Source organism: Gopherus flavomarginatus, chromosome 5, assembly GCF_025201925.1.
Source record: "Gopherus flavomarginatus isolate rGopFla2 chromosome 5, rGopFla2.mat.asm, whole genome shotgun sequence".
NCBI lineage: Eukaryota > Metazoa > Chordata > Testudines > Testudinidae > Gopherus > Gopherus flavomarginatus.
In genome coordinates this window covers 92801089-92818482 of record NC_066621.1, presented here as the reverse complement: position 1 = coordinate 92818482, position 17394 = coordinate 92801089, and positions in this window count along the sequence as shown.

Genomic DNA, 17394 nt, shown 5'->3' with positions numbered 1-17394 from the left:
TCTGGTCACATTTTCAAGTCTTTCTCAGCAACCATAGCAGGTAGACATTTCCCCTTTTCAAAACTTAGATTCTGGAGAATAAAGCAGCAGCATGGCAGAGGTGCCAGTATTGTATACTGTGATGTACCAGTTGAATTTGAGCTCCGCTTTGCACAGATTGAAAGGGGTTCATCTTTAAAATGGATCCATCTGGGGGAAAGGCTAGGATGCTGAGTAAAAAAAAAGATTATGAACACTGCAGCTCCCATTGAAGTCAATAGATGTCTCTGCATCTCAGGACTGGGCACCTTATTTAGAAGTTGAAAATACACTAAAGGTCTAAATACACTAAAATGTTTTAAATCTTGGGGTTGGATAATGAATTTTCTAATGCAAGACTGATTTTGGCTGAGCATCTGGAACTCCAAAGCAGATTCACCAGTGGGTCAGTTTAGTTTTGGGTGAGAGCAGGCCATTGTTTAATTCAGAGAGGAACTGTCCCAATGTAAATCATTTAAGTGGGGAGCATCTACGTAGAAAAGATGTTCCTCTGGTTCTGCTACCTATTGGCTATACACACAGTAAGGAAATGAGTGAACCCTTTTAGGCCCTGTTCCTGCAAAACTCTTGAGCATATACATCCATTCCCATTCAGCAAACCCTTTCCATTGAAGTCAATGGAACTGAAGTGCTTTGCTGATGTGGGGTCTTAGAGCTCTTCTGTGCTAAAGTGAAGGGTTGTGTTCCTATCTGTTCTAATCAGGCTGTTCTTCTTAGGATACGTGTTAACTGCAATTAGATACCTGTGGCTTGGCCGTACCAGCTGACTCAGGCTCACAGGGCTTAGGCTGTGGAGCTGTTTAATTGCGTGTAAGCCGGTCGTGTCGGGGCTCGTCCCTCTCAGGCGCGGCGGGGAGCCAGGGCGCCTCCTAGCACGCCGCAGTCTGGGTAGGCTTAGCCCCTCCGCAGGTGTTGAGGGGGGTACAGGGTCTGAAAACAAGGTAGAGCCCCGGCCCTCTAGCCGGGGTCGGGGCTCTCCAAGTAAATAAGCCCCAGCCCTTGGGCAGGGCGGGGCAGTAGCAGTTCAAGCTCAGGCCTCTAGCAGGGGCTGAGCAAACACAGGCCCGTGGCAGGGCGGGGCAGTAAAAGTTCTAGTTAGCCCTGGCCCTCTGGATCAGGGCAGAGCAGTGGCAAAGTCAAAGGGGCCCAGCCCTTAGTCCGGGCAGGGCACCAAACACAAGTCGAGTTAGCTCTGGCCCTCTGGATCAGGACAGAGCAGTAGCAAAGTCAAAGGGGGCCCAGCCCTTGGTCCGGGCGGGGCACCAAACACAAGTCTAGTTAGCTCTGGCCCTCTGGATCAGGACAGAGCAGTGGCAATAGGCGGGAAGAGGGGGAGTCTGCCACCCGGTTACGGGTGGCAGGGGGAACGCAGGCCCTCCCACTCCACTGCGTTCCAGCCCGGGGCCCTAGCAGCGGTCAGGACCTGCTGCGGTTAGTGGGGATCCTGGCCGCAACACACTGACATGGGTTCGGGCTCTTCAGGAGCCAAACCAGGGTCGGCTACCCCCAGGCCACTTCCAACCTCCCCCTCTCTGGGTACCTGGTCCTTGCCGGCGTCGTCTGAGGGGTCCCAGACCATGGGCTTCTCCGGGTACCGGTCGTGGGGAAGCTCAGGCCACTCCTCTGGGTATCGGGTACACGGCAGGTCAGGCCGACGTTCCTCCGGGTACCGGGTCTGAGGCAAGTCCAGCCAGCGCTCCTCTGGGTAGTGGGCGCGGGGCAGGTCCGGCCAGCGTTCCTCTGGGTAGTGGGCGCGGGGCAGGTCCGGCCAGCGCTCCTCTGGGTAGTGGGCGCGGGGCAGGTCCGGCCAGCGCTCCTCTGGGTAGTGGGCGCGGGGCAGGTCCGGCCAGCGTTCCTCTGGGTAGTGGGCGCGGGGCAGGTCCGGCCAGCGCTCCTCTGGGTAGTGGGCGTGGGGCAGGCTGGGCCCGGCGGGAGCCCGGGCACCAGCGTCTGTCCTCTCCGGCAGCCTGCTCCCAACTGAGCGCTGGGGCTGGGCTTTTATACTTCCTGTCCCGCCCCTTGACTTCCGGGGGACGGGGACAGGCAGTGCTGACTCCGCCCACTGAGGCACCTGCTCTGGCTCGTCCCTCTCAGGCGCGGCGGGGAGCCAGGGCACCTCCTTACATTGCGATATAGATGCTCCAGCTGCAGCCTGAGATGAGCTTTCAGACCCTCTCACCTCATAGGGTTCTAGGGTCCGCACCCCAGCCTGAGCCTGGATGTCTACATTGCAGTTAAACAGCCCCTTAGCCTGAGTCAGCTGGCCTGGGGCAGATGTGGGTTTTGAATCGCAAGGTAGACATAACCTTAGAGGAATGGCAGTGTATGACTGTCACTCATGTATCTGACGAAGTGGATATTCACCCACGAAAGCTCATGCTCCAAAACATCTGTTAGTCTATAAGGTGCCACAGGGCTCTTTGCTGCTTTTACAGATCCAGACTAACACGGCTACCCCTCTGATACTTGACAGGTGACTCCTTCCTCCAGTTCCTCAACAAGGCTTTAAGAAAATGCCAGCTTGTGTGTGCTTGTATCTGCTGACTGCTGCTGTGATGCTAGCTCTTAGTAGTTTGGGAAGTGGTGGTTTCTCTTGCAACAAGTGGAGGCACTGTTTCCATATGGGCTGGTTGTGAGCTGTGAAGAGGCGTGAGTGGGTGAGGGGACAGAAGTGTCAATAACCCTGATTTCTTTTGTCAGATTTATTTCCCCCACCCTCTTGCAGAATCCACACTCAGGGTAGAGTTCTGTCTTGGCTACAGTTGCCAAGCCCAGCAACAGTCAATACCCTCTCTTGTTCTGATGCTAATCAATCTCTTGTGCCACCTTCAGCTGCTTGCTGCTGGTCCAGCACAGTATTTGCTGATGTGTATAATGTGTTCACTGTAGATGTGGGGATGTTTCTGGTGCATCTGAGATGTTTTGCCTGAGCTGTGTATGGAGTGGTTTATATCTATGGAGTAGGTCTGGGAAATCACTGTCCTTTTAACTATTCTGTATATCTGAAAGGTCATTATCTTCTCAGCCAGGGATATATTTTCTGCTCTTTTTATGCAGTATATTTCTCCTCTGTTTGCCTTATCTACGAGCTGTGAAGCTGATCTTGCTCTCATAAAATTCAAAGGCAAAAATCCCATTGACCTGGTTCTGCTGTATTACAGTGCTGTAAGTATGGATTAATGCCATTAAACTGGAGTAACTGGAACAGAATCAGGCAAACAGATTTCAGGGTTGTACGATGATGCCCTTATGCTCAGTCTTTTGAGGTGCAGAACTCTTTCTGCTCCTGTTGAAGTCAGTTAGGAGTAAAGGGTGCTGGACACCTCATAAGCACCATGCACCCTGCAGGATTGGGCCTTTATTATGACCTGCTAATTACCTCAGTTTGCAGTGTGGCTTATCTCTCCTATCTAGGGTCTTCACAAACTTGTCATTATAGGGAGCATTAGAAGGTGTTCTTTGCCCAAAGTACACAGTATATTTGTCAGCAGCAAAGTGGTCAAAACTGCAAATGCTAATTTCCTCCTGAAAGTTTAAATAAAACAATTGAGGCCACTCTTTCCTTATTTGTGTGTGTGATGACTTATTGTTAAATGAAGTGATTTGTTGGAGCATTCCGTTACTTTTCAGCAGCAAGCCTATGGGGAAAATAAGACTGAATTCATTTTTTTAAAAAGCATTATTTGTGACACAGCTGTTGCCTCTGACCCACTGGGGCTTAAAAAAAGTAGTTAAATTATATCAGTCTGGTTTGTTTCACTGTAGCTAACATATCAACTGATTACCCTTGTGTATAATCTACTGTATCTCTTTCCTCAGTTCTGTGTCAATGTATTGTGTGTATCTTATATTTCAGTTACTTTTTGTATTAAGTTCTTTTGTTGTAGAATAATATTTAAATGACTCAAAGAGCTAATTAATGTTGTCAGGTTTTTTGTTCATTTCTCTGCCTTTTTTTGGATGTACTGTAAATTGTAAACCAAGGATGCCAAGCAGGCTTGGTTCAATGGCTAAAATTATTATTGTATTACAGTGTAATGCTGATCTAGGCCTTGTCTGAACACAGAGCACAGAGACTTGAATAAAACTGTTGTCATTGACTTTAGGTTTTGAGTTTTTGTTCCATTTTTCAAGTATTTTTGAGCAAGCTTTGATAATTCTGACCATGACTGCAGAAAACTGATAGTCTTTGCTAAAGCAGGGCATGCCTCTACAGTCTCGCCCTATGTAGCTCTGCCAGTGCACCTCAGTTCAAACCTGCAGCATCCCTGCTGTTCCAGTCTTGGACCTCCACATAGTTCTGCAAATCCACCTCCGTGCTGACATGTAGCACCACTGCTGTTCCATTCCTGGTACTCAGTACAGCTTTGTCTCTCAATTCTGACCTTCAAGACCATCTGCTAACCTAATCCTGGACCGCCTTTGAACAGACTGCTTAATTGTATATTGTTTTTTATTAAGGCTAATGTTCATATAGGAATTAGCTAAGACTATTCTTCTCCTTATTCTACATATGACGAAGCAAAAATGTGACTACAGCTGTCCAGAGTCGAAAGGCTAATACAGTAACCCACTTGGCTCATGAATCGTGGCATTTTAATTTTAATGACAACTTTCTTTGGTCTTCCTGTCATTTCACTGAACCCGTCAGACTGCTGCGTGGCAGAGGCCTTTTCAGAATCTTTACTCTGCTCTTGTATGGCAGATGGAAATGTGTAGGGATCTGAGTTTCAATCCTGGCAGCATACTCTTCTCCTAATGGAAGGAGGCATCTCATACAGCTGTCAGGCAGCCCTCTGTAATAAATTAATGGAGCTGCACTGATGGTCCTATGGGCAGGCAAGTTACCCAGCTCCCTTTGAGAGGGAGGATTTTATAACATTAGGGTGTGCCAGAAAGGGGATAAAACTGGGTGGATCTCTCCATCAAAAGTAAAAAGAAATGCTGGGTGGTTGAGTGGTGCATGAGGAGTCGAGGGGATGTTATATAGCCCAGGAATGCATGGAGTAGGGTTAGTTGAAAGTTTTCTGTTGAAACAGGTTTTTTTGGATGGAAAATTGAATTTCATCTAAAATGGAAACAAAATTCTAAATCAGTTCAGATAAATGAACATTTTCACAGAAAGGTGTCCGATGGAAACTTTTGATGTTTTTCATCAAAAATGTGGATGCCTAAACCCAAAATATTTCCATTTTGAAATGCTGCTACGGGGTGCCTCATGGGAGTTGTAGCTCGGGTACCTTATGCTCCCATTCCCCGCGAAGTCCATCTGGGCAGCCTGCTCCATAATCTCCCATGATGCACAATGGCGATGCGACTGCCAGGAAGCACCACTTCCCCTCACCAAGAGGCCAGGCCATGGCGCAGCATAGCAGAAGCATTCGGATGAGGGAACACAGCCTATAGAGGAGAATGGGAGCATGAGGCACAGCAGCCGCAAAAACTCAAAAGTCCTTGGTGTTGGCTTCCATTTTCTGACCAGACGTAGTAGACGAAGGGTCCTTGAAGGGATGATCTGTTACTGAGTATGCACCTCACATTAAGAGGCAGTGTGAGTGGGGGCACTAAGGCTGAGTTATACATAAAAAAAGGACCCTGGGGAGTTACTTTGTGACTGAGTAATATAACTATCTTTCTGCTTATAAAAGGAAGGTGGACACATTCTGGAGTACAGCTTCTTATGTGATCTCTGTGCTTTATACAAGATCAGGTGTAGAGGTGAACTCCCTTGGAGGCTTTGATTTACTAAAGCATCAGAGCAACCAGCAGATGGCACATGCTAGAACAGCTCATTTAATTATCTTTTCTTTTTTTATCAGAAGAATATATTTCTTTGAGGAAACTCCTAGCAGCTTTCTAAACAGATTAAGGAGAAAGAGTCCAGACTTCTCCATCTGATCCAGCTTCAGCTAATAAAATAACATTAATCTCCTTTTTTAATTAAATGTTTACTTGCTTAGCTCTTCTTAAACATGAGGGAAGTAGAGAAAAGCAATCTCAGTAAAGCACCCCCTGTGCTTAGCAGACACCTAATTGATTGCATAATGATAGGTTTGCTTGGAAGTTCTCACTGCTGGCTAGTAAGTTGACATCATCGTTTTAGGGAGTTTGCAGACTTTAGTGAAAGCGCTGGAGTGAATGTGCAGCTAAACAAATATTACTGTAGTTTAAGCAGGGCTCACTGAGGCAGCTGAAAGTGTGATTATGTGATGATTGGCTTAGCTATGGCAGTAGGGAAAATGGGAGACAGAGGTAAGATTGTAGCTAGTGATGGATAAAACTGCAAATGGTTCAGTTAAGCATTCCGAAGTTTGGAAATTTATCTGAACCCCATCTTGATGTCCTGAGAAACTGGCCTGGGCTGGAAATTGAGAATGAGCCCTCTTATGTGTGATATGCTAAAACTTCAGATTTCCATTTGAGAGGGAAATACTGGGTGGAATAGCCTTTGACACATTTTTGGTCCTGGCTGGGTCCCAGAACTGTGGTGGTGTCTGAAAATTAGAGCTAATCCTGAGCTGGTAAATTAGAATCCCAATCTGAATTGCCTCTAATTTCTCAGGGTTGTTTGCATCGCAGGTTTTGGTTTGGGGACAAAAAGTTACCTTAATTTTTCCAAACCTGTAAGAAGTTTGGGTTTGTGTTTTGGGCAGGATTGGATTGTTATTTTATTACAATCAGTTTGTTCCCTCTCTGATGTGGACTCCCTTCATCTGCCAGAGCAGAAAAGTATTGCAGTCTCAAAGGAAACTACAGTTCAGCTGGCTGGTGGGGTGAAGCTGTGACCAGCTTACAAAGAGAAGAATGGGTAGTTGGTTATATTTTTGACTCACAGATTCTACATATTCCATGGAGACTCTATGAGATTCTGGCATACAGGCTACCTCTTAAAGCTGCTTAATCTGGAGCCTTACTATATCACACATGATTAGTGCAGTTAAGTCCTCCTTAATTAACAAAGAACAAATCCTTCAACAAAATATCCAAGTGCAGTGAAAGGTGGTGGGATCAAAGATGGCACTCTAACATAAATACAAGAGAGAAAAAGACTATACTACCACTATTAAGTATACCCAGAGCCCCATGTATTTGCTGTGGAATTCACCCCTTGCCACAAAATTTATGCTCCAGAATCTCAGCCCTCATTTTAAAACCAAGTTTCTACCTCTCATGATTGCCAAAATAACCTTGAATATGCAAGCAAAATGTAAAGTGATAGTATTGCATCTGAGACTGCAGCTGACCTGTGCTCAGAGCACTAGCTGCTGTGAATATCACATTCATCTCCATGTGAACAGCTGTAGATCTTGTGAGACAGTGGTTATGAGTCCATGAGTGTGCTAAATTCTGTGGCATTTTTCCAGAATGCCACAGAATTTAGCATTTCTATCATAATAGAATTCACCATTTTGATGCAGAATTTTTTTTTCTGGCTCATTGACCTGCTGGGACCTGACTGTAGCTGCCTCAGTCATGCTCAGTCTCTAGCTTTTCTCACGGTGTGCAGTTATTTGGATAGGATTAGGGAGCATGCTTCCAGCAGTGTTCAGCAGAGCTGGGCAGCAGGGATCAGGGTCAGGGAACCAGAGCTGCAGTCCAGCTTGCAGCCAAGGGGTGGGGGTTGGGGGAGTCAGAAGTATAAACTAGGCAGCTTAGAGACAACACAGTGGCTGAGGCATATTGATCTGAGGAGTTGAGCCGTTAATGCCAGTTACAGGCTCTCTCTTTGCCTGGCACAAATAAGAGGAAGGAAATTCTGAGCTAGACTGCCTGGGCAACACTATGGATGCAGAGACTAGGGGAGTGGAGCTGAGCTGTCTGAAAACCATAACAAAAAACCCATCTTCAAAAAATAATCACACATTAATTTTGTATCTGTGAGTGTTTCCAAGTATGAGCTCCAGCAAGTCCATGGTTTGGGTGGGGCTTGGGAGGTGGGAACAAAGAGAATCTCATAGTAACAGAATAAATTCATGTTGCTTTGGAATTTATGAATTGCTGATGCAGATTTGGGGTATTGTTGCTGTGGAATATGATCCCATTCTGCAATGGCCCTGAATATCACAGAGCTGATTGTCAATGTGCTACAGTATAATGAAGATAGCTGGAGAGAAATAAAGTTATGTACCATGTGACAGGCAAGACTTAAATTATGCAACAGGGCCTCCTGATTTAGGCAGCAGAGCAGTACTGAATTATACATCAAACTAGAAATTATACAGAAATATATTGGAGCAGTGTCCTATGATCAAGGGTTTTAGGAGTGGTGATGGGGTATGCACCCTAACCAGGCTCTGAAGAGTTGTGGGTCTGAGAGGCCAATTATGGTATCTGGCTGCATCTGGAGAGAGAGCTAGATTTAACTGAACATGAAGCCCACCTAGGCAGGAGCAGACTCGTTAGTATAAAGCCAGGAAGTTGAGAGCAGAAGGAGGCTGCAGAGAGTTTGGAGTCTCTGGCTACTGGGAGGAGAAGAGACAACTGAAGAAGGAGAATAAGCCCTGGGATCCTAGCCCTGGAAGAAGAGTCCACCCCAGAGGAATTGTGGGGAAAGAGAGTCTGAGAGGGCTGAATAGGAAGAAGCCCAGGGAAACAGCTGCAGGGAGTAGGACTGACCAGACCTTGGCTGCTCTTTATAGGGTCCTTGGGCTGGTACCCTCTGTAGAAGGTGAGCCTGGGTTCCCCTACCAGCCACAGAAGTGGGACAAGATTGTCAGAGATGCCAACTGGACAGCTTGTCTGAAGGGACTTTGTTACCCTGGAAGGGGAGGACTACATAGTGACCTGGCTGGATGGCTGAGTCCTGAAGAGGGAGCACACCAAGTTGTGAAGAGAGAGTTGTGAAGAGCGAAAAGGAGCAGTGACAGGATGAGTAACCGATGAAAGGGGGTGCCATACTGAGTGAGAGCTGATCCCCAGAGCAGCCACAAGGAGGCACCACCTGCGGTGAGTGTACCCTTCACAGAGGTCCTCCTGGCAATTACCACCTCCTGTAGGCCTCCCCCTCTCCTGAAGAGCAGGGGCGGCTCTAGGGATTTTGCTGCCCCAAGCACAGCAAGCAGGCTGCCTCCGGTGGTTTGCCTGTGGAGGGTCCGCTGGTCCCATGCCTGCGGGAGGTCCTCCGAAGCCACGGGACCAGCGGACCCTCCACAGGCAAGCTGCCGTTGGCAGCCTGCCTGCTGCCCTCACGGTGCCAGCAGAGCACACCCCGTGGCTTGCCGCCCCAAGCACGCGCTTGGGCGTGCTGGGGTCTGGAGCCACCCCTGCTCAAGAGCTGCAGCCTCTTTTGTCACTGGCAGCCCTGTTCCCCCAGCCAGGCAGTCACAGCTTCTCCTAACACCTTCAGGAGTGGTGTGATTAAGAAGCTGGGCGCTTCTCCTTAGCACAGCCTGCATGATCAAACTAATCAAAGACTTTATCTCTGAGGCCTGAGTGAGTGGATTGTTCCTTGCTGCTGTCTTCAGTCTGGAAGGATCGTCCTCTCTCTGCCTTCCACTTCATCCTTTTAAAGGCAGTAGAGTGGGAAGCAGAAACAGAGAATCTGCTGAAGTGCCCTTTGTGGGGAAGCCACAGAAGGAAGAGACAGATAAGGAGGAAGTAGGCAGGCAGGTAAAGTGGCAAGGGCAAAAGATGCAGCATTTCTGTGGACTCGCGTCACAAACAGGATAAAAAGGTAAACTACATCGTTATTTGCGTAACCACTTAATCTCTCTCTCCACAGGGTCCAAGGTGTAAAATTAATCCAAAGACTTCCTGTGACTTCCCTTTCTTGGAGATATCAGAAAATGGAGATGGAATTGGGTTTGTCATTTGGAAAGTCTGAATGTGTGCAGACATGAGTCACTGGTGATGTGTACCATGAAGGGTTGCTCAAGATCTTTCAGATCAGCTTTAAAATGTTACTTTAAATGTCTCGGAAAGTATTATTCTAATGTATAGTTTTGAAAGTATGGCATATAACGGATCCACCTCTTCTATGCAGTCGCTGTACTATGGTACTTGTAAACCAGAAAAAAAGAATAACTTGGTTTCTTTCATACATATACTGAGCTAACTAATAGTTTCTTTCCAGTTTTGATAGTGCACAGTTTTAAAACAAAATAGGCACAAACTCTATGAGTACTCACGGGAGCCACTCAGGTACTCTGATGCTAAATACCCTTATAAGAATGTAGACATATAGAACAAATCAAGGCCCTGATCCAGCAAAATCTTGTTTCGTTTGTCACACTGTATTTCCACTGATTTCAGTGGGATTACTCAGTGTGTGTGTGTAAAGTTGGGGACACATGCAAGGTCTGGTCTACATTTGAAGATTAGATTGACCCAGTTCTGTTGCTCAGGACTGTGAAAAATTTTGCTCCCCGAGTGCCGTAGTCCCTGGAGTAGACATGACTGAAGATTGAAGGAAGGAAGACTTCTTCCATTGACCTAGTTACTGCCTCTTGGAGAGATGGACTAACTACACGGGTGGAAAAACCCCTTCTGTAGCTGTAGGAAGCATCTACCCTATGGTACCACAGCAGCACAACTGCAGCGCTGTAGCTGTGCCACTGAAGCAGCTGAAGTGTAGACATGCCCTAAGTCTTTGCAGAATTGTCGCTCTCCCCCCACCCCCGCCGCCACTTGCCCTATTGCTGTTTTTCAAAGTGCAGCCAGTAAGGGAAAGTTCTCAGCTGGTGGGGAGGGGAGGAGGAATGTTTCTGAATATGTGCCTGGAGGGGGTAGAAATGAGAGTAGGAGGATTTCTGAACCAGGCTGGGTAAATAGGAAGGAAGGGGGATAGGCTGCAGAGCTGAGGAAAGGGGGATTCTGAGCTGGGGAAGAGTTGCCTGCCTAGGAGGTTGTGGGGAGGTTATGAGCTTTGTGGGGGTTGAGTTGGAAGGAACCAAAAGGTTCTGCATGGTTCTGAATAGGGAGGAGGAAGGTTTGGGTTGGCAAGGCTGAGTGTGGGTTAAACACTGGTGAGTGTGCAAGCAAGTGCAGGTGAGAATAGAATCAAATGGAATGACTGGGAGTTGAGGGGGTGAAATTCTAGTGAGAGAATGAGGATGTGTGGAGAGTAGGGATAGACTGGGAAGTGAGGGGGAGAGTAAAGGCCAGAGTGGAAGAGAAAAGGGGTAAATTCTTTCCTTCTGCCATTTGGTCAGCCTGCTGGGAGAGGGTTGGAGAGGGGGATGGGGAAGGCAGAGGGCAGTGTCAGAAAGAAGGAAAGGAGGCAGTGTGGTGAGCAGACCCATCAGTTATTTTGGGCACCTGCTACTGCTGCTGATAAACAAGATGAATATAATTGTTTAGGGGTCTGGTTATCCTACCATGTTGGTTTTTTGTGTTTTGTTTTTTTTTCTCTAGGTGGCAAAAACTGATGATGATATGTTGAGAGAGCCCTTCACAAATACCTTCTGCTGTGCTGGTTTCATGTGATTCTTATTTACTTTGCTCTTGTTCTCATTTATTATTTATGTGAACATTTCTTAATTTCTATAACAGTTCAATACTATCCTTTGAGTCAACATTTAAATGTCATTTGGAGTTACTCAAGATGAAAGGCTACCTTCCTCTTTAATGCCATAATTATTGGAGCCATACTTGTGACGGTGCTAGCAAATCACATACAGTCATGAGTAAATGTTTTTGTTCGTTTAGTGTCTAATTTTTAGGAAGACTGAACTTGTTGCTATGTTAATTGGTGAAATAAAATTGTGTGTGTACATAAGTGTACACACACAGATTTCTGAAGGGTCTTGCTACCACTTCAGTAAATGACAAGTTCAGTGATATCAGGATCTGGCCTACAATTTTTAGCTGTTCTCAGCAGAGATCTTGATGTAAATCTCTCCTCTTTAGCTATTATTTTGTATGTCATTTTCTGTAATTCATTATGACAACAAAATGCAATTTAAAAAATGAAATAGTGGCTGAAAACACATTGGTGGCTGCTGAGCTGTGTTTTTTCAGAGATGCTCAGGGCTCTCTCTGAACAGGCTTTGCTTGAAAGCTTTCCTGGCATATATGCTGGGAGAATATGAGAGGCTTATGAGAAATGGAAAACAGAGGAACAGATCTGAGCTGGACCTGGCCCAGGAAACAGAGGCCTAATGAGATGCTGTCCTTTCTTGATGTGAACAGGGTCTAGGCATACTACTCTTTCTGTCTTTGGATCCTGCAGGTACAGATGAGCTTTCAGTCTTAGCATCTGCTGCTGACTATCAGCCTGCGGGGATCTCCTGCAAGATGCTCTGCATTCCCACTGAAGCCGATGTCCTCAAAGGGTACTAAGGATTATGAAGACATTATTAGGTGATGGGTTCCCCTCCCCTCAAGGTGCCACCTGGAACTGAAGTACAGCTGAACCCTCTGTTTCACCAATCTGGGTTCCCTCTTGCACTAGGACGTTATGACAAGCTGCAAAGCCCTTCAAGCTTGCACTCACACCAACATCCACAGGCAGGGATCACACCCAGCTGTGTTCATGATTGCTCTGGCCAGCCACTCATGAACCCACAATAGAGAGGTTACAGCCAAATACCCCCAGCCTAGGGCCCCAAAGCTGTACAGTCCTGCCCTGGTCAAAACCCAACCAGCATGAATTTATTACCCAGTCCACCACTTCTACAAAGGAAAGTGGACATATACCAACTCTTGTTCATGAGGTGAGATTTATCCCCTTTGCATGTCAAACAACACGCAGTGTTTTAGGTAAAATCTAAAATAGATTTATTAACTACAGATATAGTGCTTTTAAGTGATTATAAGTGATAGCACACAGATCAAAGGAGATTACCTAGTAAATAAACAAAACCACAAACTAAGCCTAAGGTATTAGAAAAATTGGGTATGAATTAGCAGTTTCTCACACTGGCTGATGATACAAGCTGTCCACCAGGTTTCTATACACAGGCTAAAATCCCTCTTCCACCCTCTCCCCCAAAGTTCAGTCTTTTTCCTCTGGTACTTTCAGGTGTGTAGTTGTGGGAAGCATGAGGTACCATCATGATGTCATTTCCCCCTTTTATATTTTCTTCCCACTTGCTGGAAAACTCTTTTGCTGTGACCTGGGTCAAATAGTTCCCATTCTGTAGTGCTATCTCTGAGAGGTTTCTGTTGTACACAGTTCCTGGACTAATCCTTGTGCTTGTGCGTATGTCCTCAATAAGCCATTAACATTGTTTGGCCTTTTTACTGTTGTACCTGAAAAGCTGCTTGTGGGTGTTTTCAACCTTACTACATGTTTCAGTAGCACATACATAGCCGAACTTCATAACTTCACGTACAGTGATGGCACATACAACCCAACGAGATATTAATGGCTACCAGATCAAGACTTTTGGAATATTTGTCCAAAACATATCATCATTAGATAACAGTGGTGAATAGGGGGGTGCCAGGGTGTCACAATGGGAATACCACCTAATTGAAGCACTCACCATGGGATGGTTAGCTGTTGATATAAATTGTGTCCAGTAATTGTCAGTTCTCACAAAGTAAAATGGACTGGGCTGGGTCAGTACTTGGATGGGAGACTTCTTGAAACCTCTAGGTAGTGATTCAGTTTGTAGGGCTGCTCTCCACCAGTTAAGAAACAACGTAGAGGAGATATCCTCCCGTGGTTGAGACATTGAGCTGAAATCTCATGGCGCTTTTCACAGCAGTAGAGGGGATTAACCTCAGTCACCCAGCAAAATTCCAGTCCAGGAAATTGCATTCTGATTCCCCCTGCAGTTTTCATTAGATATGGGATTCTTCATTTTCTGTTCTAAACTGTTTTTCAGTGTTTGTGTGCCATTTGTCACATTCCTCTGCGAGCAGATGTATTTTAGTGATGGGTGAAGTCATTCCTTATAAACCACTTTGGCTCCTTAAGCATGAAAGGTGTCCTAGTAATGTAATTTATTATTAAAACAGCTGTGTGCAGACATACACATTTTGATTTACCATATGTGTTTAATGGCACATTCATTGTTCTTTGTTCCTATTATTCTACAAACTTATCTCATCAGATCTTTTTATCTTTGATCAGAGCATGTTACCCCCTACCTGGGTATTGCACATCTTTTATGAAAAACAGTAAATACTTGTCTTCAAACTCATAATGTGTGTTCTTTTGACTTAATTCATCCCAGCAGTAACTTTGAGTTCTGTCATGGATAGATTTAGCTCCTCTTTTCAGAAAATGCCTTCTATTGGTAGGTCTAAGTATTATACTTTTAGTATAGGAAATGACCGCTGAAATACATTAGGATATCTTGGTATCCTTAGCACAAAGTTGCTGGTGTGGAGATTTGAAAATGGGTTAATGGGCTGTCAGCATCAAACCTCAAGGTCTGTCTTCCCTTACAACTCCCATCTCCAAATTCCAGGTACTAACAGTAGTAATAAATGCATGAAATCAGAGGGAGGCCCATCTTTTCAAATGGCTTCATGATACAGTGCTTAGTCCAATAATCTTGTACATCTTGTGCTTACTGAAGACATTTTCATTTTTAAGTAACTAAATAAACTGCTGGGAATAGTTTGAAATGTGAATCGTAACCTTGGTGTGTATAGGATGTTTATCCTAATTACATGTCTGTTTCTCAACAGATATGTAAGAAGATGTTCCATTCCATTATCCTTCTTTCTTTTAAATTTCTTCTATTAATGGGAGAGAATGTCATTCAGATCATATGACATTTTCACTTTTTTGTATCTTGCTTAAATGTCTAAAATGTTCATTTAGTAAGTTGACTTGAAGGACAGTCTGGTGCTTCTCTCACTTGGCAGTTAAAGAAGCAGCAATTTGTTTCTGTATTGACTGTATCTTGGGAGATGATAAAATCTGTCAGCATAAACTGAGGGTATCAGACATCGTCTGTTATTTGCAATGTACGATGGTGCTACCACATTAACTCTTTCTCCTGTCTTGATGGAGGTGGGACTCTTACCTGTGGTGACTGTGACGGGGGCTGTCCTGCTCTGTCCTAGCAACATAGGGAATCGGCTTCCTGCTTCTGATGTACTTAAACATTTTGTTATTACCTTTTGAGTTTTTGGCTAGCTGTTCTTCAGACTCCTTTTTGGCTTTTCTTATATTTTTACTCTTGATTTGGCAGTGTTTATGCTCCTTTTTATCTACCTCACTAGGATCTGACTTCCACTTTTGAAAAGATGCCTTTTTATCTCTCACTGCTTCTTTTACATGGTTGTTAAGCCACGGTGGCTCTTTTTTAGTTCTTTTGCTATGTTTTTTGGGGTATACATTTAAGTTGGGCCTCTATTATGGTGTATTTGAAAAGTGTAATGGTAACAATAGCGCATCCATATCTCCTTCTAAACCTCAAATCTAAACTAAACTAACTAAATTAAATCTTCAGTTTTCCAAGACAATGGTAAAAAGGAAAGCATCTTGCACCCCCACCCCCTGTCCTGAGCCCCCCTTGCACCTTGCCCTGAGCCCCCTGCTGTACCCTTCCTGTACCCCAACTCCCTGCCCTGAGCCCCCTGCCTGCACCCTGCACCCCTCTGTACTCAACTCCCTGCTCTAAGCCCCTTGCCTGCACCTCATGCCCCAACCTCCTGTCCTGAGCCCCCGCTGCATGCTGCACCTCCATGCACCCCAACTCCATGCCCTAAGCCCCTTGCCACACCCCGCACTCCTCCTGTACCCCAACCCCCTGCCCTAAGTCTCCTGCCTGCACCTCACACCCCAACTCCCTGCCCTGAGCCCCCTGCTGCACCCTGCACCCAACTCTCTGCCGTGAGCCCCCTGCCACACTCCCCACCCCTCCTGAACCCCAACCCCCTGCCCTGAGCTCCCTTATACACCCCACACCCCTGCTCTGCCCCAATCCCTTACCCTGAGCTCCTCCTTGCACATCACACCCCCTCCCACACAGCACACTTCCTCCCGCACCCCAACCTTTATGATGTTTGCCTTTTAAAAAAAAAATTCCCTGGGTGCACACCGTAATGAAATGTGCTGTGCATGCCTATGCTTATTGCCCTTACATAAATCCATGGTACGCCCGTATCTTGAATACTGCGTACAGATTAGAAAAAGTTCAGAGAAGGGCAACCAAAATGATTAGGGGTTTGGAATGGGTTCCATATGAGGAGAGATTAAAGAGGCTAGGACTTCTCAGCTTGGAAGAGAGGAGACTAAGATGGGGTATGATAGAGGTATATAAAATCATGAGTGGTTTGGAGAAAGTGAATAAGGAACAGTTATTTACTTGTTTCCATAATATAAGAACTAGGGGCCACCAAATGAAATTAAAGGACAGCAGGTTTAAAACAAAAGGAAGTTCTTCTTCACACAGCGCACAGTCAACCTATGGAACTCCTTGCCTGAGGAGGTTGTGAAGGCTAGGACTATAACAGGGTTTAAAAGAGAACTAGATTAATTCATGGAAGTTAAGTCCATTAATGGCTATTAGACAGGATGGGTAAGGAATAGTGTCCCTAGTCTCTGTTTGTCAGAGGGTGGAGATGGATGGCAGGAGAGAGATCACTTGATCATTAGCTGTTAAGTTCACTCCCTCTGGGACACCTGGCATTGGTCACTGTCAGAAAACAGAATACTGGGCTGGATTGACCTTTGGTCTGACCCAGTATGACCATTCTTATTTAGCGATAGTCTGTGAACTCTCCTCTCTTACAATGCAGCTGTCACTTCCTCGCACCTCTGAAGTGTTTTTGATACTGACTTCAGAATGAGCAAAGACTGTTTCATTTAGCAAACCAGTCTCTAAATGTATATGCCTTCTTTTTCCCCTCCTCGAGATTCTACTGTGTCTGCAACACTATCGGACTGTTCCAGCACTCTGTTCCCTACACAGCTCCGCCAGTGCACTTCTGTCCTGAATTGCAGTCATCCCCCAAAACAGACTGTTTCAGTCCTAAGCCCCTGCACACCTATGGCAGTGTTCCTCAGTTTGCAGTATCCTCAGCTATTCTAATTTTATCCCTGTACTCTAGCAGAGCACCTGAATCCTGATCTGCACCAATCCCTACTGTTCTAATCTGGAGCCAGCTCCCCTGCCCTCTACAGATGCATAGCCTTTGATCCTGACTTATAGTGTCCCTGGTATTCTAGTCCTGGCTCCCTCATGATTCTGTCAGTGCTGTCGATCTTGACACTGTCATGTTGTTTCAGTCCTGGGCTTCTCCTGAGAAAACTACATATCAAAGCTGAACTGTGTGATGGTTCTCTAACCTGCATAAATCTCTAGTATTACTAACCTTGAAGGATCCCCCACTCTAGAATATTTCTATTTTACCTAGGAGTTAAACTCGGATCCACACAGGTGAAAGGCCAGTATACTAACCCCCTGCACCTTTTATTATTGATTGTGTCATGTGTGCTCTTGGCCCTTT